This window comes from Chrysemys picta, chromosome 5, assembly GCF_011386835.1.
Source record: "Chrysemys picta bellii isolate R12L10 chromosome 5, ASM1138683v2, whole genome shotgun sequence".
Classification (NCBI taxonomy): Eukaryota; Metazoa; Chordata; order Testudines; family Emydidae; genus Chrysemys; species Chrysemys picta.
In genome coordinates, this window is record NC_088795.1 from 135131921 (window position 1) to 135154196 (window position 22276).

The window sequence follows — 22276 nt, forward strand, 5'->3', positions numbered from 1 at the left end:
AATTCTTTCACTCCCAGCTATCTTCGAGACACCACTGACTTCCTGAGGAAACTACAATCCATTGGTGATCTTCCAGAAAACACCATCCTAGCCACTATGGATGTAGAAGCTCTCTACGCCAACATTCCACACAAAGATGGACTACAAGCCATCAGGAACAGTATCCCCAATAATGTAACGGCGAACCTGGTGGCTGAGCTTTGTGACTTTGTCCTCACCCACAACTATTTCAGATTTGGGGACGATTTATACCTTCAAGTTAGCGGCACTGCTATGGGTACTCGCATGGCCCCACAGTATGCCAACATTTTTATGGCTGACTTAGAACAACGCTTCCTCACCTCTCATCCCCTAGCGCCCCTACTCTACTTTTGCTACATTGATGACATCTTCAACATCTGGACCCATGGGAAGGAGACCCTTGAGGAATTCCACCAGGATGTCAACAATTTCCACCCCACCATCAACCTCAACCTAGACCAGTCTACACAAGAGATCCACTTGCTGGTCACTACAGTGCTAATAAGTGATGGTCACAATAACACTACCCTATACCAGAAACTTACTGACCGCTATACTTACCTACATGCCTCCAACTTTCATCCAGACCACATCACACAATCCATTGTCTACAGCCAAGCCCTGAGATACAACTGCATTTGCTCCAATCCCTCAGACAGAGACAAAACCTACAGGATCTCTATCAAACATTCTTAAAACTACAATACCCACCTGGGAAGTGAAGAAACAGACTGACAGAGCCAGAAGGGTACCCAGAAGTCACCTACTACAGGAGAAGCCCAACAAAGAAAGTAACAGAATGCCACTAGCCATCACCTACAGCCCCCAACTGAAACCTCTCCAGCGCATCACCAAAGATCTACAACCTATCCTGAAAGACGATCCCTCACTCTCACAGACCTTGGGAGACAGGCCAGTTCTCGCTTACAGACAGCCCCCCAACCTGAAGCAAATACTCACCAGCAACTAGACACCACACAACAGAAACACTAACCCAGGAACCAATCCCTGCAACAAACCCCGTTGCCAACTCTGTCCACATATCTATTCAAGGGACACCATCGCAGGACCTAACCACATCAGCCACACCATCAGGGGCTCGTTCACCTGCACATCTACCAATGTGATATAGGCCATCATGTGCCAGCAATGCTCCCTGCCATGTACATTGGCCAAACTGGACAGTTTCTACGCAAAAGAATAAATGGACATAAATCAGACATCAAGAATTATAACCTTCAAAAACCAGTAGGAGAACACTTCAATCTCCCTGGATTAGCACTCCAATCTCCCTCATTAGCACTGACCCCCCACTTAGTAAGGCAATGCCCATCTTTTCATGTGCTGTATATTTATACCTGCCTACTGTATTTTTTACTCCATGCGTCTGATGAAGTGGGTTCTAGCCCATGAAAACTTATGCCCAAATAAATTTGTTAGTCTGCCACAAAGACTCCTAATTTGTCAAAGTAATTTTTAACTTGTTCTTTCCCTATTTTATTCTCTGCTTCTACCTCATTTTCACTGGCATTCACTATGTTAGATTTCCAATCCCTATTAACCTTTTCGGTGAAAACTGAAACAAAAAAGTCATGTAGTACTTCTGCCATTTCTACATTTTCTGTTATTGTTTCTCCCCCCTGGCCCCTGCCCCCACTGAGTAAAAGGCATATCCTGTCCTTGGTCTTCCTCTTGCTTCTAATGTATTTGTAGAAGCTTTTTCTGTTACCCTTTATGTCTCTAGCTAGTTTAATCTCGTTTTGTGCCTTGGCCTTTCTAATTTTGTCCCTACATACTTGGGCTATTTATTTATATTCATCCTTTGTAATTTGACCTCATTTCCACTTTTTGTAGGACTCTTTTTTGGGTTTCAGATCATTGAAGGTCTCCTGGTTAAGCCAGGGTGGTCTCTTGCCATACTTCCGACCTTTCCTACACTCCGTTCTGACTGATAATCGTCTGTGCAATTGTCTCCATCTTGTCTTGACTGAACTCACGCCAAACTTCTAGGCCCTTGTCTGGTAGAGGACCTGTCACTTTTCCCACTGATGGCAAATCGTATAATTATACATTATTCACACATATTTTATTTTAAATTTCTATTGCCATATAAAATTACATTTTCAGTAGTGATACTACAGTGTTAACAGGTATTTCACAGTAATTATTCATGATTCTTTTGCTTAATACACATGTAGGTGAGTGTGTATTTGTTATTGGAAAGACCCGAATCATAAAAGATAAAGAGTTCACATGTACTAGGGGTTATTTTCTTTCAAATCCTGATACTTATATTAAATAAACCACAAAAGTCTTGAAAGTTTTGAATATGTTTATCTATCTCTCTATATCCACATATGGATACAATAATTTTATTTGACAAAACACATTCAAAACTTAAAACAGTTGTCTGAAAGTATTTTAATGCTAATATTTGCATCTTATCTGCGTACTTTCTCAAAGTCTCAGATGTAATTTATTACATATTTCTTGGAGGTTATTTTCAGGTTATACAGTGGTTTGATTTTATTTTTCATTTAATGCACTCAAAAATAAGCAATAGGCCCTGGGTATATTACACAGCAATGTATGCATTCATTGAACAGGGGCACTTGCAGTGTGAAAAATATTTCTCTGGTGGCTGGATCTTGACCAAGAAATTTGGACCTTGAAAAAAAAATTGACTACACCTGCTCTAAGCCAATGGAAGAGAGCTCTCCCATCAGCTTAATAATTCCACCTCCACAAGAGGCGGTAGCTTTGTCGGCGGAGAAGCTCTCCTGCGACATAGTGCTGTCTACACCAGCACTTAGATCAGTATAACTATGTTGCTCAATAATCCACACCCCTGTGCGATGTAGTTATACCAAAGTAATTCTGTAGGGTAGACCAGGGCTAATATCCTCAGACCAACACAACTACAACATTTGTATTTTCAGTGTTATTTTCTATGCTATCCTTAGGCAGCACACCATTTTGGTTGCTTTTTTGGGCAGGTCTACACTACGGGGTTAAGTCGACGTGTGCCCTGGACTCCAAGACAGGAACAGTGCTCAACCCACTCCCCAAGTGGGTGTTAGAGGTATAGCTTATTACGATCGCTTTCCTCCAGATCTTTGTTCTATTAAACATTTGTTCTAACAGCACCTTGGGACATCTTGTTAACATTCTGCCATATTGAAAGCTTAGCTTTCATTTGTGTTCTGCCTTAGCCTGTTTCTTCTCCAGGATAGTACTTTGCCTCTCACTCCATGACTTAGTTTTCTTAATTGTCTCTTATAAGCAACTTTGTCAAATGCTTTTTGAAGGGCCAAATAAAGTAGAAATGACAGAGGCACAAAGTCTTATCATACAACTTCTACGAGGCTTTGCTAACGCCATTCGGGGAGGTGGTGGCATAGGTGCCAACTCCATGAGTGGTCTGGGGCTGGAGCACCCAGGGGAAAAAAAATAGTGCTCAGCACCCACCGACAGCCCCGTGGATCAGAGCCGCCCATTACCCCTCCCAATCAGCTCCTCTCCCTCCCTCTCTACACCTCCTGAGCACACGAATCAGCTGTTCAGCGGCGTGCAGGAGGTGCTGGAGCGGAGGGGGAAGAGTGGGGGCAGGAAGAGGTGGGGGAAGAGGGAGAGAAGAGGCGAGGCGGGGGCGGGAAGAAGCAGGGTGGGGGTTGCGGGTAGGGCCTGGGACAGAGCGGAGGTCGAGCACCCCCTGGGAACAGAGGAAGTCGCCGCCTATAGGTGGCGGTACTATGGCGTCAGAACTCCTCTTGTTGACATATGCTGTCTACACTAGCTGATTATGCTGCTATAGGCCACATCTACATTACAGATCCTAAGTTCTCGGGGATGGGGGAGAAGTACTCCCTAGGTACAGGAGAGTTGGATTAGGGGTAGTGTAAGACTGTATTGCTTTCAGCTCTCTCTGCTGAGACAACATAGGTTATTCTCTTGACACCTCAGCTACAAGGTAGCTGCAACTGACTATTTCTGCATTAGTGAACTACGTGTTTATTTCCCTTCAGTGTTGAACCAAACCTAAAAATAAAACCTATTCTTTTCTTCATGGCATGAAAACATGTAATTCTAAACAGGCCAATAATATACTTCGATGAATTAAATTTAGCTAATTATGGAGAAACATCTTAAACAAATCTGTCATTACCCAGCAAAATAATGAACCATGAAGAACAGAACACACAATTATCAGTTCTTTGGAAGAGATCTACCACTGTCTATCAGTTATATCAACTGTGAGAATATGACGATTTTTCTGTTTCAGGTGGTTCCTCTCCTTTCACACACCTTTACCTTGTTAATTTTGAAAAGGAAAGGCAGATTTAAATTAAATTGGTACAGGATGTCAACAAAGTCGATATAGCACTTTAAAAAAAAAACTGTAATCAGAAATTTAACACAGCTTAACTATGAATTCATGAGGCCAAATCCCCCTAATCAGAATAGCTCAGTGGTCACCAACCGATAGATCATGATCGTGGAGCCTCTGACAGACGATCTCAGTCTCAGTCATTGAGACTGAGATCGTCACAGGCTCCAAGATCCACCAGTGATCACGATAAGGTTGCCAACCCTCCTGCAGCCAAACAGGGAGATCGGCCACTAACAGTCCGGTGGCACAGAGGGACTAAGGCAGGCTCCCTACCTGCCCTGGCCCCGCGCCGCTCCCGGAAGCGGACAGTATGTCCGGCAGCAGCTCCTGGAGGGAAGAGGCAGGGGGTCTTGCGCGTTGCCCTTGTCTGCAGGCACCGCCCCTGCAGCTCTCATTGGCCAGGAACGGGGAATCGCGGCCAATGGGAGCTGCAGAGACAGTGCCTGTGGATGGGGGGGCCCACCTGCCCAGGAGCCGTCTGATGTAAGTGGCGCCCAGCTGGAACCCAAACACCGAACCCCTCCCACACCCCAGCTCCCTGCCCCAGCCCTGAAACCCCTCCTGCACCCAAACACCCTCCCAGAGCCCACATCCCACACCCCACCCCCTGCCTCAGCCCTGAGCCCCTCCAGTACCCCACACTCCCTCCTGCAGCCTGAGCCCTGAGCCCCCCCTCAGAGCCAGCACCCCACACCACCTCCCACAACCCAACCCCCTCTCCCAGCCCTGAATCCCATTCTACACTCCAAACCCCTCGGCCCCAACCCAGAGCCCGCACTCCATCCCGCACCCCAACCCTCTGTCCCAGCCTGATGAAAGTGAATGAGGGTAGGGGAGAGCGAGCAACGGAGGGGGAGGGGGAGTGACCGGGATGGGGCCTTGAAGACCGGGAGGGGTAGGGACAGGGAAAGGGTGTTTGGGTTTGTGTGATTACTGTTATTTCACGTTTTCTTTGAGGTAGATCCTGGGATGCACTTAAATTCAAAAAGTGATCTTGTGCTTAAAAAGGTTGGAGACCACTGGTGTAGCTCTTTTGAAGTCAATGCAGTTATACTGATTTATAGTAGCTGAGGATTTGGCCCATAAACTCTAATCCCAGTTCTACTACAGATTTTCTATGTAGCCTTCACCTCCCTGCCTTAGTTTCCCTAGCCATAGGCACCAACTCCGTGGGTGCTCCGGGGCTGGAGCACCCACAGGGAAAAATTGGTGGGTGCTCTGGACCCACCGGCAGCTCCCCGACCCGCCCCCCCTGCCCCAGATCACCTCCACTCTGCCTCCTCCCCTGAGCGCACCGCCACATCCTGCTTCTGCCCCCTCCCCCATCCCTCCCAGCGCTTGCGCCACGAAACAGCTGTTTCGCGCAGCAAGCTCTGGGAGGGAGGGGGGAGGAGGAGGAATGCGGTGCACATGGGGAAGAGGCGGGGCCAGGGCGGGGATTTGGGAAGGGGTCCAATGGGGCAGGGAGGGGGCGGAGTCAGGGCAGGGGCAGTGGGGCACGAGCACCCACCGGCACCAAGGAAAGTTGGTGCCTGTGTCCCTAGCTGCAAAATGGAGATAATATTTATCTCAGAGGGATGATGTGGAAACTATCTTTGAAGAGGAAATGTTCTATGACCAAGGCCCTGAGTATGCCTCAGTTCTGTGGCTGCAAATCTCTCTTCCTGTGATGCAGTGCTTCAGAATCTAAGCACAAGTTTCTAGTCTTCAGGGTTTTGAAGGTAACCTTGAAAACATAAATACAGAATAAACAGTGTTGTCTTCCTGAGATATGCAGAAAACCTTAAACAGTGGCTCTAGAGAGCAGTCTACTATCCCATTCAGCTCAGTGATGAAACCAGAAGATAACAATTTAAAGTCAACATTAAGTATTTTGCTTCTGATCATTTTATCAGAGGTATCCATTTAATGTTCTTATCTCACAATCCAAACTGCATCCCATGCCTTCCCAGGTGCCAAAACCCCCAAATGTCTTCTACCCAGCTGCCAAACCACTCCCCACAGCATCTCCCTTGACAACTTCTGTGATGCAGTTATAGCTTGTCAAGACAAAAATCTGCAGCACATCAGGAACTGAAAGTGTGGGGGAAAAGCAAAATAAATATATCCAGACAATGGAGGCCTTTATACTAAATTCGTTAAAGACCCTCCTTTTTATTTAAAAATGTTGTAGTTAAAACAAAAAGACACCAGTTTATTCAAAAAGTTATTGGTGCCAATTCCAGTTGAAGACAATGGGGTTGCACTTGTGTCAATGGGGAACTAATTTAAGGTGCAGAACTTTTATTATAGGTATGATGTGCAAACAGAGCTCAGACTGAGTTTGCAAAGCTAGGAGGGGGGTATTTTTGGGGGGTGGGGAGAAGGGGGCAGGGAAGAGAATCACACATCTCAAAATATTTTTACATGTATACAGAGCACTGCTGAAAAAGAAGTTACCGAGAAACAAAGAACCCCACAATAATATTTTTAAAAGGGCATTTTTCAGAGTAGAACCTCACTTTAAATGAAGCTACTGTAATACAGAAGCCAAAGATCTTGCGACATCATTTAAGCCTAGTTTATTGTGCAGCACATGGGGCTTTGGCTCTAGTAGTGGTTGCCATCAAAATCTTCTGTTGTAAATAGTTCGCATTACCACCCACACTATTCCTGGAATTAGTTACAGGAAATACCATAGTAATAATGTTAGCTACTTGCAAGTGGCAATTGCAAAGGCTTACCATGGTGACCACTGTGAGAGTACAACTATTACTATTCATAGCCAAACACACCCCCTACTCCAAGGTGTGGAATACCTGGACTCTGTGAAACCCAATATTTCAATATATTTTCATTCCTTTTTGGGAGTGGTGGCTATGGCCACGGGTGAGGATATTTCTACATTTATTAGTTTTCTGGTTGGTTAATGGCGCTCATAGAGGCTGCTAGATCTGTGAATGTGGTAGAATCTATCTCTAGTATTTTGTCAAAGGCACCCAGTGCATGGGATATGCATTTTTATTTATATTTCTTTTGATATATAATATGTACTCATATAAATTAAGACCCTGCAGGGTTGACTCCCTGCTTCAACCTTCAGAGGTCAAAGCTTTTGTCCTTCCCACTCTGATTTGAATCTCAGCTTTCATTTAAAAAAAATTCTAGTCATTTTCCCTGGAAAGACAGTTTTCTGCAGCGGGGTGGACAAACCACCATTATTATAAAATGAGCCAGTTATGTATGCCAAAGAGTACATCTACACTTGAGCTGAAGGTGTATCTTACAGCTCAAGTAGACGTATGTGCACTACATTTGATCAAGCTAAAAATGAGCTAAAAATGGAAGTGATTGCTACAGTGCAGGCAGCAACGTGGGCTAGCTGCCTGAATATAACCCCCCCACACACCCTCACCCCAAGACCCTAGGTCAGGGGTGGCCAACCTGAGCCTGAGAAGGAGCCAGAATTTACCAATGAACATTGCCAAAGAGTCACAGTAATACGTCAGCAGCCCCCCATCAGCTTCCCTCTCTGCCCCCGCTCCCAGTGCCTCCTGCCCAGTGGCAGCCCCACCAATGAGCGCCTCCCTTCCCTCCCCGCACCTCCCGATCAGCTGTTTTGTGGCATGCAGGAGGCTCTGGGGGGGAGGAGGAGTGAGGGCACTGCAGGCTCAGGGGAGGGGACAGGAAGGGGTGGCATGGGGGCAGGGCCTGTGGGAGAGCCTGTGGCAGAGCCAGGAGTTGAGCAGTGAGCACCCCCCGGCACATTGGAAAGTTGGCGTCTGTAGCTCCAGCCCCAGAGTCGGTGCCTATATAAGGAGCCACCTATTAACTTCTGAAGAGCCGCACTTGGCTCTGGAGCCACAGGTTGGCCACCCCTGCCCTAGGTACTTTCTCAGGCAGCTACCCTACCCTGCTGCCTACACCACTGCAGCTACACATCTATTTTTTAGCACACTAGCTCTATCAAAGCTCAAGTATATACATATTCCCATGCTGAAAGTTATGCCCCCAGCTCAAGAGTACACGTACCCAAGAAGTCACCCTACTAGCCCTCTCCAACCTTCTTAGGCCATCCCGGTATATTTTAGGAGTGGGGACTCACAAAAAGTTGTCTCAGAGGCCAAACCCAAAACGTTAAGGCTGCTTCTGGCTGAGGCGGATAAGTTCGCTCCATGCATGTACTTTAAAGCAGAGGGTCCTGCACATGGACCCATAAAAAGCAGATGTTCTGTCTGCTCAATGTGGACATTAGAGATCCCATGGCATTTTTCAAATTAGTTCATCCACAATTTCCACACCCCAGACAACAGTATGTGCAAGCTGGTTGCTATCCTCCACCCCAGAGGTGGTTGCATTTCAGTAGTAATGTAATTAACTTGTTAAAGTACTTTGCCAACCTTCAGCACTACAGATATTTTTAAAAAAAGAAGCAGCAGCTAAGATACAAGTTTAAGAGTGAGCAGGCCTGTCCAGGATTGGCAATATCAGACTGTTTTCAATAAAGAGGCATAGTCCAGAGGGGTAATGACTGAAAGAGGGCTCTAATCTCCATTTATGAACCTGACTTTTCCATGTCTTAATATCCCCAAGTATAAAATGGTGACAACTGTTCACCAACTCCTAAGGGTTTTGTAAGGAATTAATGAATGTTTGGTTAGCACTAAAAGCAGGAAAGGGGCTATATAAATGCTAAGTATTATCAGTATGTCAATACACTGAGTTTGTTAGTGACTAAAAACACACACCCGTTCTTACACAATACACTGGGATGGCTCTAGACTGACACCATGTCCTTAAATCAACCAGCCTGGTTACTCTCAGAACAGCATACTATATTGTGCATATTAAGTAAAGCTTGCATCACACCAGGGTGAGGTAAGGACAAGAGTTTTGGCCTCAACCTTGTCTAAGCCAGATCAGAAAGTGGGTGTGTGTAATTTTACACATAAATACGCAAAATGGATTTTAATATGTGTGTGTAATTGTATCAGATACAGGAGGACAATTATTGATAAGCATCAACTTTATCTTGGTTAGATTACAAAGTGGATTTGGAGGTGGGGTATTATTATTTTTATATATGTATATATATCGAATACACACACTTTTTATTAGGATGTTTCTGCTGATACTACTTGAGCTTTATTCTCATGATGTCACCATAATCCTGAGATTATTGATGTAAATACAAAGCTTTCGTAGCCAGTAATTTATATATGGTGTTTTACGATGACTCTGGCGTTATAATGCTACCAAGGTATTATAATATTACAGCTTTGGAGCTAAATTCTGATCTCAGTTACACCAATGTAAATCTGGAGTCTTTCCACTGCCGTCAGTTAAATTACTTGAGTACATGAGATCAGAAACTAATGCCAAAACCACAGCATTATTAAGCCCAGGGACAAACAAGAAACACCTAATGCATACTTGAAATGCATACTTTACAGATCATAGTTTACATCAATAATCTTGAAGTTTTGAGGACATTTATTACTGGAGCTTTACTGTCATGCTATTACCAGAAAAACTCCTTAATATAAATATACTCACACACATATATTACCAACCCCACACAACTACTTTATGAGCTGACATAAAGATAAGGTTGAAGCCATTAATAATTGTCTCACACCCACCTTGCACAATTCTACTTGCCTGGAGCAATTTTTTTTCAAAAACGTATGAGTCAAATATAATTAGCTGTTTCCTTAATATTATCAAGGTTAAGCACAGAAGAGTTGGGAAATTTTGGGAGGGTGCCTGGTACATTTCCAAGACAATTTTGTAAGTCTGGCCTTGAGCTACATTGGATATTACACAGATTTCTCACTACTTCTATATAGTGAAACGTGAACTCACCCAAAAAATACACACCCCCATTGTTATTATGGTTATTATATACTCTATGCTTTGGAGTGTGCATGCACAAACAAACACAGTTCCCTGTGCATTATCTAAGTGGAGCACATCTCAAACTGCAGTGAGACGCAGCGGTAGTCAGTGTCGAAACCCTGTGTAGTAACGTGACTGGGGAAAAGGAACCGGCTTTGTTTCAGGATTTCCCCGCTTTTCCATCCATCAATTTGCAACATCAACAACAGAAGCCCATAAAGAGGTCAAGAAAGGAGCCTCAAATGAGCACTAACTGCACAGCGTTTGCATGGCAGGAGTCTGACTCTGACACAAGAAGAATCTGAAACAAGCACACCAAAGCAGGGTTCTGAAAAGCGGGGAGAGGAGGCTGGGGGGAGGGAATAACATCTACCAGTAGGGTGACCAGATGTCCTGATTTTATAGGGACAGTCCCAATATTCAGGGCTTTGTCTTACATAGACACCTATTACCCCCCACCCGCTTTTTCACCCTTGCTATCTGGTCACCTTATCCGCACAGGCTGTTTCGTATGTAGGTCCCCAGGGTGAAAGCCCCCCCTCTCCCCAAATCCTGGGGCAGCTGAAGCTATGACAGAACACCAGTGCCCAGTGGGGACAGGGTATACGCTCCTCTAGGGAAAGGGGGGGGGAGAATTATCTAGGGAAGAATAGGGGGTTACAGGATGGATCACCCCAATTCCCCCTCCCAAGTAGAACTGGGGGAAGGGGTCTGTGGTTCTCTAGGGGAGACTGGGGGGGTGGAGGTTCACGAGGACAGGTCACCACAGTTTCCCCCCCTGCCAAGCAGAACTGGGGGGTACTGGGGAGGAAGGGGTCTGTGGTCCTAAAGGGGAGGACTGGGGGGGTACAGGACAGAGCACCCCAATTCCCCCCTCCCAAGCAGAACCGGGGGGCCCCGGGCTGTGAGTTGCTCCTGGGAAGCGGGGGGCTCCGAGGCTGCGCCCCGGGGAGCGCGGAGGCTGGCGGCGGAGCAGCGCTGGGCCGGGGGGGTACCTGGCTGTGCGGGGGCCGGCGGCGAAGGGCTCCTGCAGCCTGTCCAGCTCGGCTCGGCGCTCGGCGCTCTGCCGCTCGGCTCCCCGGCTGCTGCGCTGAGAGGCGACAACCAGCGGCGGCCTGTTCCGCAGCCTCCTCCCCGCTCGGCCCGCCCCGGCTCCGCCTCGGGCCCTCCGCCCGCCCGCCCCTCGCTGCCGGCCGGCCGGGCAGCCTGGCCCGAGGCCCGGGCCCTGCCCCTACCTCGGGGGCCGCAGCGCCGCGCAGCGAGTGGGAAACATCCCCCGGAGCACGGACCGAGCACCCCGGCCACGCCGGCCCCGCCGCCCAGCCCCCCGCTTCCGCCGCCATCCCCCGGCCCCTGCCCCCCCATACCCTGTCCCGTCCCCCCCCCGGCCCTTCGCCACTATCCCCCGGTCCCTACCCCCCCATACCCTGTCCCCCCCCGGCCCTTCCGCCCCCATCCCCCGGCCCCTGCCCCCCCATACCTGCCCCCCCCCGGCCCTTCCGCCCCCATCCCCCGGCCCCTGCCCCCCCATACCCTGTCCCGTCCCCCCCGGCCCTTCCGCCCCCATCCCCCGGCCCCTGCCCCCCCATACCCTGCCCCCCCCCGGCCCTTCCGCCGCCATCCCCCGGTCCCTGCCCCCCCCATACCCTGTCCCGTCCCCCCCCCCGGCCCTTCCGCCCCCATCCCCCCGTCCCTACCCCCCCATACCCTGCCCCCCCCCGGCCCTTCCGCCCCCATCCCCCGGTCCCTACCCCCCCATACCCTGTCCCCCCCCGGCCCTTCCGCCCCCATCCCCCGGCCCCTGCCCCCCCATACCCTGCCCCCCCCCGGCCCTTCCGCCCCCATCCCCCGGCCCCTGCCCCCCATACCCTGCCCCCCCCGATCCCCACCCCCCCCGGCCCTTCCGCCCCCATCCCCCCATCCCCCGGTCCCTGCCCCCCCCGGCCTTTCCGCCACCATCCCCCCGTCCCTACCCCCCCATACCCTGCCCCCCCCCGGTCCCTACCCCCCCCCGGCCCTTCCGCCACTATCCCCCGGTCCCTACCCCCCCATACCCTGCCCCCCCCGATCCCCACCCCCCCCGGCCCTTCCGCCCCCATCCCCCCATCCCCCGGTCCCTGCCCCCCCCGGCCTTTCCGCCACCATCCCCCCGTCCCTACCCCCCCATACCCTGCCCCCCCCCCCGGTCCCTACCCCCCCCCCGGCCCTTCCGCCACTATCCCCCGGTCCCTACCCCCCCATACCCTGCCCCCCCCGATCCCCACCCCCCCCGGCCCTTCCGCCCCCATCCCCCCATCCCCCGGTCCCTGCCCCCCCCCGGCCATTCCGCCACCATCCCCCCGTCCCTACCCCCCCATACCCTGCCCCCCCCCGGTCCCTACCCCCCCCGGCCCTTCCGCCACCATCCCCCGGTCCCTACCCCCCCATACCCTGCCCCCCCCGGTCCTTCCGCCACCATCCCCCGGCCCCTGCCCCCCCATACCCTGTCCCGTCCCCCCCGGCCCTTCCGCCCCCATCCCCCCGGTCCCTGCCCCCCCCGGCCCTTCCGCCCCCATCCCCCCGGTCCCTACCCCCCCATACCCTGTCCCCCCCCGGTCCTTCCGCCCCCATCCCCCGGTCTCTGCCCCCCCATACCCTGCCCCCCCCCGGTCCCTGCCCCTCCCCCCGGCCCTTCCGCCACCATCCCCCCGTCCCTACCCCCCCATACCCTGTCCCCCCCCCCAGCCCTTCCGCCGCCATCCCCCGGTCCCTGCCCCCCCATACCCTGTCCCGTCCCCCCCGGTCCCTACCCCCCCCGACCCTTCCGCCCCCATCCCCCGGTCCCTGCCCCCCCATACCCTGTCCCGTCCCCCCCCGGCCCTTCCGCCACCATCCCCCCGTCCCTACCCCCCCCATACCCTGCCCACCCCCGGTCCCTGTCCCCCCCCGGCCCTTCCGCCACCATCCCCCGGTCCCTGCCCCCCCATACCCTGTCCCCCCCCAGCCTTTCCGCCACCATCCCCCGGTCCCTGCCCCCCCATACCCTGTCCCGTCCCCCCCCGGCCCTTCCGCCACCATCCCCCGGTCCCTGCCCCCCCCATACCCTGCCCCCCCCGGCCCTTCCGCCACCATCCCCCCGGTTCCTACCCCCCCCCCGGTCCTTCCGCCACCAACCCCCCCATTCCCTGCCCCCCCGGTCCCTATCCCCCCCGGCCCTTCCGCCCCCCGGTCCCTCCCCCCCCATATCCCCCCCGGCCCTTCCACCACCATCCCCCGGTCCCTACCCCCCCATACCCTGCCCCCCCCCGGTCCCTACCCCCCCCGGCCCTTCCGCCACCATCCCCCGGTCCCTGCCCCCCCGGGCCCTTCCGCCACCATCCCCCCATACCCTACCCCCCCCCCCCCCGGCCCTTCCGCCACCATCCCCCCGGTCCCTATCCCCCCCCCCCGGTCCTTCCGCCACCATCCCCCCGGTCCCTGCCCCCCCATACCCTGGCCCCCCCGGCCCTTCCGCAACCATCCCCCCGGTCCCTACCCCCCCACGGCCCTTCCGCCACCATCCCCCCGGTCCCTATCCCCCCCCCGGTCCTTCCGCCACCATCCCCTGCCCCCCCATACCCTGTCCGCCCCAGCCCTTCCGCCACCATCCCCCGGTCCCTACCCCCCCCCGGCCCTTCCGCCACCATCCCCCCGGTCCCTGCCCCCCCATACCCTGTCCCCCCCCCTGGCCCTTCCGCCACCATCCCCCCGGTCCCTACCCCCCCACGGCCCTTCCGCCCCCATCCCCCCATACCCTACCCCCCCCCGGAGCACCACCTCCATCCCTGACTCAATCAGGAGGCCACTGAGCGTGTCTAGGCTGTGGGGGGACGCAACCAAAAAATATAACTCAAAGCGGGGACTCAGTTCAAAAAGTTTGAAAACCGTGAGCCCTTTCTGGGTGCAGGCAGGGGATATCTAGGGGCTGTGTATGGGTAGGGGGGCTCCTGGCTTCAGCCCCCCCACTGCTCCTGGCTTGGGGTGAGGGAGGTTTGCCAGCTTCAGCCCCAGGCCACTCCCAGCTTCGAGGGGGAGGGGATTGCCAGCTTCAGCCCCCCACCGCTCCCGGCTTCGGGGGGAGGTGCTGGCTTTGGGAGGGTGCCGTTCCCGGCTTCAGGGGAGATGGCGCCTTCAGCTCCTGTCTGGGAGAGGGGGTGTGGCACAAGCTTCAGCCCCGCGCGCCGCACCGCTCCCAGCTTGGGATGGGGAGGGCGTCGGCTTCAGCCCCGCACTGCTCCCAGCTATGGGGCCGGGGCTCGGTGCACCGGGTTTCAGCCGCAGGGCCCCGCAGCCCCCTTGAAAGGGCTCACGGACCCCCGGGTAAGAACCACTGCCCTATGCTACCATCCCCATCCTCCAAGTCCCCTATACCACCATTCCCCAAATACACCCTCCGAGTCCAGCCCTCCATAGTCCCTATATCACCATCCAACCAATACCCAATGGATCCTAAACCACCATCCCCCAAATACCTCATCCTACCCCCCCGTCCCATGGACCAACCTAATTACCTTCTTTAACAGTACTAGCCTAGTGATGGGAGAAGCAGTAGTGGTGGTATATCTTGATTTTAGTGTTGTGTTTTACACTGTCCCACATGACATTCTTATAAGCAAGCTAGGGAAATCTGGTCTTGATGAAAATTACTATTAAGGTGGGTGTATAACTGTTTGAAAGACCATACTCAGAGTAGTTATCAATGGGTCACTGTCAAGCTGGGAGGGCGTAGCTAGTGATGTACAGAGGTCAGTCCTGGGTGGTACTAGTCAATATTTTCATTAATGACTTGGATAACCCTGTGGAGAATATGCTTATAAAATTTATGGATGACACCGAGCTGGAGAGGTTGCAAGCAGTTTGGAGGACAAGATTAGAATTCAAAATGAGCTTGACAAATTAGAGAATTGCTCTGAAACCAGCAACATGGAATTCAATAAAAAGTGGAAAGTACTACATGTGGGAAGGAAGAATCAAATGCACAAATACAAAATAGGGAACAAGAGCTTGGCAGTTAGTACTGCAGAAGAGGATCGGGGGGATAATGGATCACAAATAGAATCTGAACCAACAATGCGATACAGCTGCAAAAGGCTAATCTCATTCTGGGATACATTTACAGGACTGTCATATATACAAGATGGGAGGCAGCTGTTCTGCTCTACTCAGTGCTGAGGGGATCTCAGCTGGAATATTGTGTCCAATGAACGATGCAGACAATTAGGACCCACGTCCTCTTATGCAGCATTGCTGCCTTGCCGGTTATCTCCCATTTGCTTGATGTCCTCTGCATATTTTATAAGCATACTCTCCACTCCATCATCCAAGTCATTGAAAATACTGAACAGTACTGGGCCCAGGATGGACTCTTGCAGGACCCCACTTGATCCATCCTCTCATTTGACAGTGAACCATTGATAATTACTCCTTGAGCATTGTCTTTCAACCACCTTATTATAATTTTCTCTAGAGCATATTTCCCCAGTTTGCTCATGAAAATGCCATGTGGGACTGTGTCAAAAGCATTAATAAAATCCAGATATATCACGTCTTCTGCTTCCCTTCTATCCACTAGATTGGTTACCTTGTCAAAGAAGGAAACTAGGTTGATTTGGCACGCTTTGTTCTTGACAAATCCATGGTGGCTATTGCTTATCACCTTATTATCCTCTATTGCTTATCACATTATCCTCTAGATTTACAAATTAACTAATAATACTGATGTTCCACTGCAGGGCCCAATCCATTGGGCGACACCAGGCTTTATAGAGTAAGGCTCCAATCATGCAAAGATTTATGCACATTATTATCTTTAACCACTCCAGCAGGCCCACTGAAGTCAAGGGACTTACTACCGTGCTTAAAGCTTAGCACCTGCTTAAGTCATTGTAGAATCAGGCCATAATTTTTCCTTCAACAGGACATTGTCAGATTAAAACAATAACTTTTTAAAAAATAAACTGTGTTATACTTTAGATAATTTAAGAATAATCCAGAACTGTCCAATTTACTTTTTGACCACTTATGCTGTTTTGTTTATTTTGAAAAGACCAACCCATTTTGCTTTCTGCAATCTTTAAAAAAAAAGATTTTAATTAAACATTAAAATATAAAAAAGCAAAGATCAAGCAGACATAGCAAATGTAGTTATAAATCTCAGATACACCACTCTCACAATGTCTGGAGTGGCTCATGACTGTGGGTGCCAACCTCAGGACAGACTGTCAAAAAGGCAGGCACCCCAAATTGATGGTATGTCCTATAATTAGATTTCACCAACCCAGTAACAAATGTAAACTCCTGGATCACTATAACAGTCTTACCATGGAGTCACACGCAGTCCCCTTAGGGTCTCCAGTCTATCCTGCTACCCAGGCAAGCTGGACATGATAACTGGTCTCCCAGACCAAAGATCACAAAATATTCAGATTACTTCCAGTCCCAAGGGACCAGTCAAATACCACAAATCAATTTGTATCTCAGATCACACACCAACAACAGCGCTTGTAGCCAGTCCTGTAATTAACTAATAGTTCATTAACTAGCAAAAAGAAACAAGCGTTGCTTACAGGTTAAAGCAAGCAAGCATACACACACAAATGAGTTACCATCTGCGGTTCCTTAAAATAACAGAGAGGTAGTAATCTCTCAATTCAAAATGTCTTTCAGGGTGGACCCAGGGGTAACTCCTAGGGATCTCTGCCTTAGTTTAGTGTGTCTGGCCCTCTGAGAGTTCAAACAGCAAAGAGATGAAACATTTTCATGTCAACTATTTTTATTTCCCTCTTCCAGCGTTCAAACTGATGGGATGAGCCTTCTGCACATACTTCCCAAGGGGTAGAGGGGGCAATTAACAAAGCTTTTGTCCTATGATGGCCCACTTAATTTTTGATAGTCCTCCTGCATGGGCTGAGGGAGCCCCTCTTCCCACCTGAGCCCTGGTCTACCCTACAGAATTACTTCTGTATAACTACCTCATTCAGCAGTGTGAATAAGCCATACCCCGGAACAACGTAGTAATACCAACCTAAGCACTGGAGTAGACAGTGCTATGTATCTACTGCCTCTTGCAGAGGTGGATTAACTAAACCAACGGGAGAGCTCTCTCCCCATTGGCTTAGAGCAGAGGTTCTCAAACTGTGGTCCGCAGACTGAGCTCCATTCAGGTGGTCCACAGGTAGTTCCCTCTAAGGTGCACGCCTGGGCTGTCACACATGAGAGAATGAAGGGCCACCCACCTAATTAGTGGAGCTGTGCAGACGTGACTTCACTAATTAGGTGCCTGGACCCTGGAGAAGACGCACCTGTAAGGTGAGATGGTGGCCTTGGGGGAATTAGGGAGTAGGTGGGAAGGGGGTGGTTTTGGGATATGCAGGGCTACAGTGGCCAGAGAAAGAGGCGACTTTGCATAGCTCCAGGGCTGTGGCTGCCAGGGAAAGACCCCCCTCCTTCCCAGCCCCAGCTTGGGGACTGCCGCAGCAGGGGAGAGAGGAAGAGACACACACCCCCTTCCCAGCCCCAGCCCGGGGGCTGCCACAGTGGCGGGAGAGAGGGCACATCCATCCCATTAAAAAGGTAAGACTACTGATATTAAAATATGAGTTGTGTGCTTTTATTTGTAGAACAAAAAAATGTTACTTATTAAGGGTTTTTTTTACAGCGCTTTTATCCAAAGTGCTTTATAATAGTTAGCTAACGTTACAACATTTGGAAAGATCATTAAGTGGTCCGCCGAGACCCTCAGCAATTTTCAAGTGGTCCACACAAAAAAAGAAGTTTGAGAACCACTGCTTAGAGCATCTTCATTAAACTGCAGCGGGATGATGCAGTGTTTAAGTGTACACCTGCCCTGAGTTCAGAAGTTCAGAGGAGGCATTTTTACAATTATAAAAGAAACTAAGGACAGATCTACACGTAAAACGCTGCAGCTGCACATCAGAGATGACGCTAATACACTGACAAGAGAGCTTCTCCCATTGGCGTAGTTAATCCACCTCTGCGAGAGGCAGTAGCTATCTTGACGGGAGATGCCTTCCTATCGACATAGGACTGTCTGCACCAGTGGTTAAGTTAATATAACCGTTGCTCAGGCGTATGGATTTTTCACACCCCAGAGTGACATAGTTATACTGATGTAAATTTGTAATGTAAACCTGGCCTTATATTTTACCTTGTAGCATGCAATACAGACATTACAAGTGAGATTCATGCATGCAGCAATTTACAAGCATTTCATCGACTCTAAACACTAAATACATTCTTATAAGACTAATATCTATTTTGAACAAAACTAACATACAGGTGAGCTGGTTTGGTCTCCAGCTATGAGTTTGTCAGTTCTTAGCGAACGCCTACGACCTTGGCCAGAGCCAGAGCACTTCGCTTACCCATGTCACAGCACTTATAAGACAAAACTTAAAAGTAGTGCAGAGTGCTACACCACAAAATGTGTGCTAGAGAGAAATATTCTAAAATAGATACAAAATTCTACTACTACGGGTTTTTTTCCTGAGGCAGTGCTTATGGGCGAATACTTAGCACAATGCTACAGAATGTGGGTCACAAACACAAGCGTGGAATGTTGACAATAAAAAAACCCCCAAAAAACCCAGTTCTCATTGACTTTCCCCACCTCCTCCTGCAATGTCCTGACAATATTTCTACCAAAGGTTTACAACACCTACATTTGGGACCAGAAAAAACCTGGCAGTCTCTCTTTGAAAGTTTTTTTCATTCAAATCATATGTGAAGGATATCCCAAAATAAGCTATGATTGGTTCCAAAAACCTTGTTCACAGAGACTGACTGTCCTTTGTTCAAAGGCCGTCTACACTATCTGCCATTTCATACACAACTACAATAATTCAGCTATATTAAGGAAGGCTAATCCCTACTACTATTCAATAACCATTTTGCAAGATGTCTAGAGTGATGGATAAGTGCATTGTAAATAAATCTAACAACGATAAATCATCTCAATATTAAACAATGGCTCAAGTCACCCCGTGGTTAAAACAAACAAGGGAGGAGGAAATCTCTTGAAATTCCCTTTGCAGCATTTTCCTCCCTCCATTGGGAGGAGATTTGGGATGCTGCATCCTAGCCAATCATACATCCGTGTGGGGCAATGGGGAGGGACACAGAGGTGTAGAAGCAGCACCCCTATCTGGAAAGTGGCAGATCCATGCACCATGCACCTGACCCAATAAAAACAATCCTGAATTTTAAAAGAGAGGCAGAAAAATAGAACCAGCCAGCCAAATTCAACGGAGAAAGGCAATAGCATCTAGACAGGCCACCCCTTGTATAAAGGGGCCAGGTGCATGGAGGAAACAAAAAGACAGCAAACACAGAAGCAACAGGAGGTGGTCTTAAATGTGGAAATATCGTCATTGCAACGTGACCCTCAGGGCAGCTAGGAAGGGACTATGCTTGACCTCCAGGGCAGAAGTCCGTTTATAGCACCGAAAAGCAGGTACCAATGGATTTCCAGTATTTCCTCAGACTGGCAGCTGGAGCTAAAATCCTCAAAAAGAGGAATTATTTATAGAAGTCTGCTCTTCCATCATACACACTGGTTAGACGCTGGCAGCAACACAACTGAAAGCCACATAAGTAGATGTCAGAGCATCACCCTCCCACTTGTTAAAGAGGGGCACTTCAAGGGTCAAAAACCAGTCCATATCAACCAGCTTAAAAACCAGGGAAGGGTGAAGAACCTTGCATCCCTCCTATGCACCAGAACTGTTTCTAAGTAGAATTTCCCCTCCCACACACTCTTCAGTAAGGAATCCAGCAAGCTAGACTGATGGCTGGTTCCCAAGGGAACATTAAGAAGCTATTTCTCTTTAAAGTAGGCACACAATTTTCCTTTGTTAAACTATTTAGCCTGCTGTGACGTTAAAATCTCTATAACATAATTCAGAAGCTGCAGACTGTGTTGATGTGTGTCCAGCATGTAGAATAAGAAAGGAAAAAAGCAGCAGTACCGGTAAAAGAAGAATGACAAATTTGCTAGAATTTTTTTACATGGGTTATGTTTTCCCGGGAAGGTGCAAAAAGGAGGCAGTGATGCCTAGTGGTTAGACCAGGACACTGGAACTTTGGTGCTCTGCTTCTATTGCCAGGTGGAGTGGGACACAGAAAGCAGCATCACACGGCAGATTAGGTCAAGAAGGGAAGAATATTGGGTGCAAATGAAACAAAAGAGGAGATTTCTAGGTAGATAGGATGTAATTACCCAGATTGGACTTTGGCTAGGACATCAGGGCAACCCTACTCTTGTAGATATAAAAATCCCTATGAGCTCCTTAATAGCCACCAGGAGTCATGATCTCAATTTGCTATCTGTTTCTTTGCCCCTCACACTGTGCTAGGGCATTCATTAGGTACTGACTCCATGCTGGGGAGGGATGAAAGTTTGGCCAATTCTATTCTTTTTTTTTTTTTTTTCAGACCTTAGACTGGACCACCACAGTCTTGATTTCACTGGAGTCAGTGAAACTTCTGACACTGACTTAATTTGGATTGGGCCCAAAGTCCAGCTAGTCCTCAGCTGAACACATCCTTCAGTATATCCTGAGGTAGATAAAAGGGTAACAAGGAATATAAACTTTGAAGCCTACTAGAAAGTATCATTATTACTAGAGGCCAAATTCTGTTTTCTGTTACACCTATTTAAATCCAGATTTATGCTGGATTACAATTTGACCAAGTGTCTATGTTTCATATATCTCTAAAGGTACATCTCCACTGCACTAAAAGACCCACACCACAGCTGCGGCTGGCCTGGGTCAGCTGACTGCGGTTCGTGGGGCTCAGATCGGACGGCTAAAAATAACAGTGTCGATGGTTGGGCTTGAGCATACGAGACCCTGTGAGGGGGGAGGATCTCAGAGCCCAGGCTCCAGCCCGAGCCTGAACATCCACACTGCTATTTTTAGCCCGGCACCCGAGCCCCACCAGCCCAAATCAGTTGACTCAGACTCAGTGTCGTGGGTTTTTTAATCCCAGTGTAGACAAACCCGTAATCTGCTTTTTTTTTTAATATTTTGGTTTAAACTTTTTTTTTTTTGCTTTAAGTTTCAAAGTAAAAGAAAAGGCTGATGAAACATGGTGTTTTAGGTGCTAAGCGTCCTGTTACCGTGACATTAGACAAACAGTACGTAAACACTATCCCACGGCTTTGTTCTGCCAACAGCAAAAAGAACCTCAGATCAGCAAGAATTGGGATGTGATCTCAGCAAACACCATCACAAATTGGGGACCTCAGATAAATACTAGAGCTGGGCAAACAATGCCTAGGGAATAACTTCTGTTCACAAAGGTTGCAAACATAGACTTGGATTTCTACAGATTTGTTAGTATTTTCAAAGCCATGTTGGACGTGTTTCAGGTGACTAAGTATCAGCCAATGGACTATTCGTATTGCTGCAATGATTTGCTATTTCTAGTGTGATGTTTGTGTTCTGTAACCTAATCACATGGTATTTGATTCTGCTCCCTACCCAGGAAGCAGCCTTGAATAAGTTACTTGAAGTGGCATGATCTAGTGGATAGGGCCATAGTGCCCAGCTCTGCCACTGACCTGTTGTATGACCTTGGGCAAGTTACTTCAGCTCTTCATGCCTCTATTTCCCCTCCCACCCTTTTTCTGTCCTGTTCTATTTAGAGTGTGAGCTCTTTATAGCAGGAACTGATTTTCATTATGTGTCTATATAGTACCCAGCACAATGGGGCCCTTGTCTGTAATAATAAAATAAAAGTGCTGTGAACATTCACCCGAAAGCATTTGCATGAGAAATCATGGCTCTCTCTATTTCCCTGAACTTTCTAGTGAACAGACAGAAAATAAAATACAATAAAATTGTTTACAAAACATTAATTAAAAGGGCCAAACATCACAGAGAAATTATGGTTCCTATGTGAATTACTGTTCACACATCCGGTTCTCAGCTCCTGCATCTGAGCCCA

General features: G+C 49.4%; 1 protein-coding gene across 2 annotated transcripts in view; it reads right to left on the reverse strand.

Moving 5' to 3' along the window:
- SMOX (spermine oxidase) overlaps positions 1-11566 on the reverse strand; it is an 80392-nt gene extending 68826 nt beyond the window's left edge. Inside the window, exon 1 of one of the 2 annotated variants that reach the window (XM_042855595.2) lies at positions 11284-11566. The gene's annotated coding sequence lies outside the window, so the exon portion shown is untranslated. The remainder of the gene's footprint in view (positions 1-11283) is intronic. The other variant, XM_005291500.5, reaches the window with a different exon arrangement.
- Positions 11567-22276: the final 10710 nt, after the last annotated feature.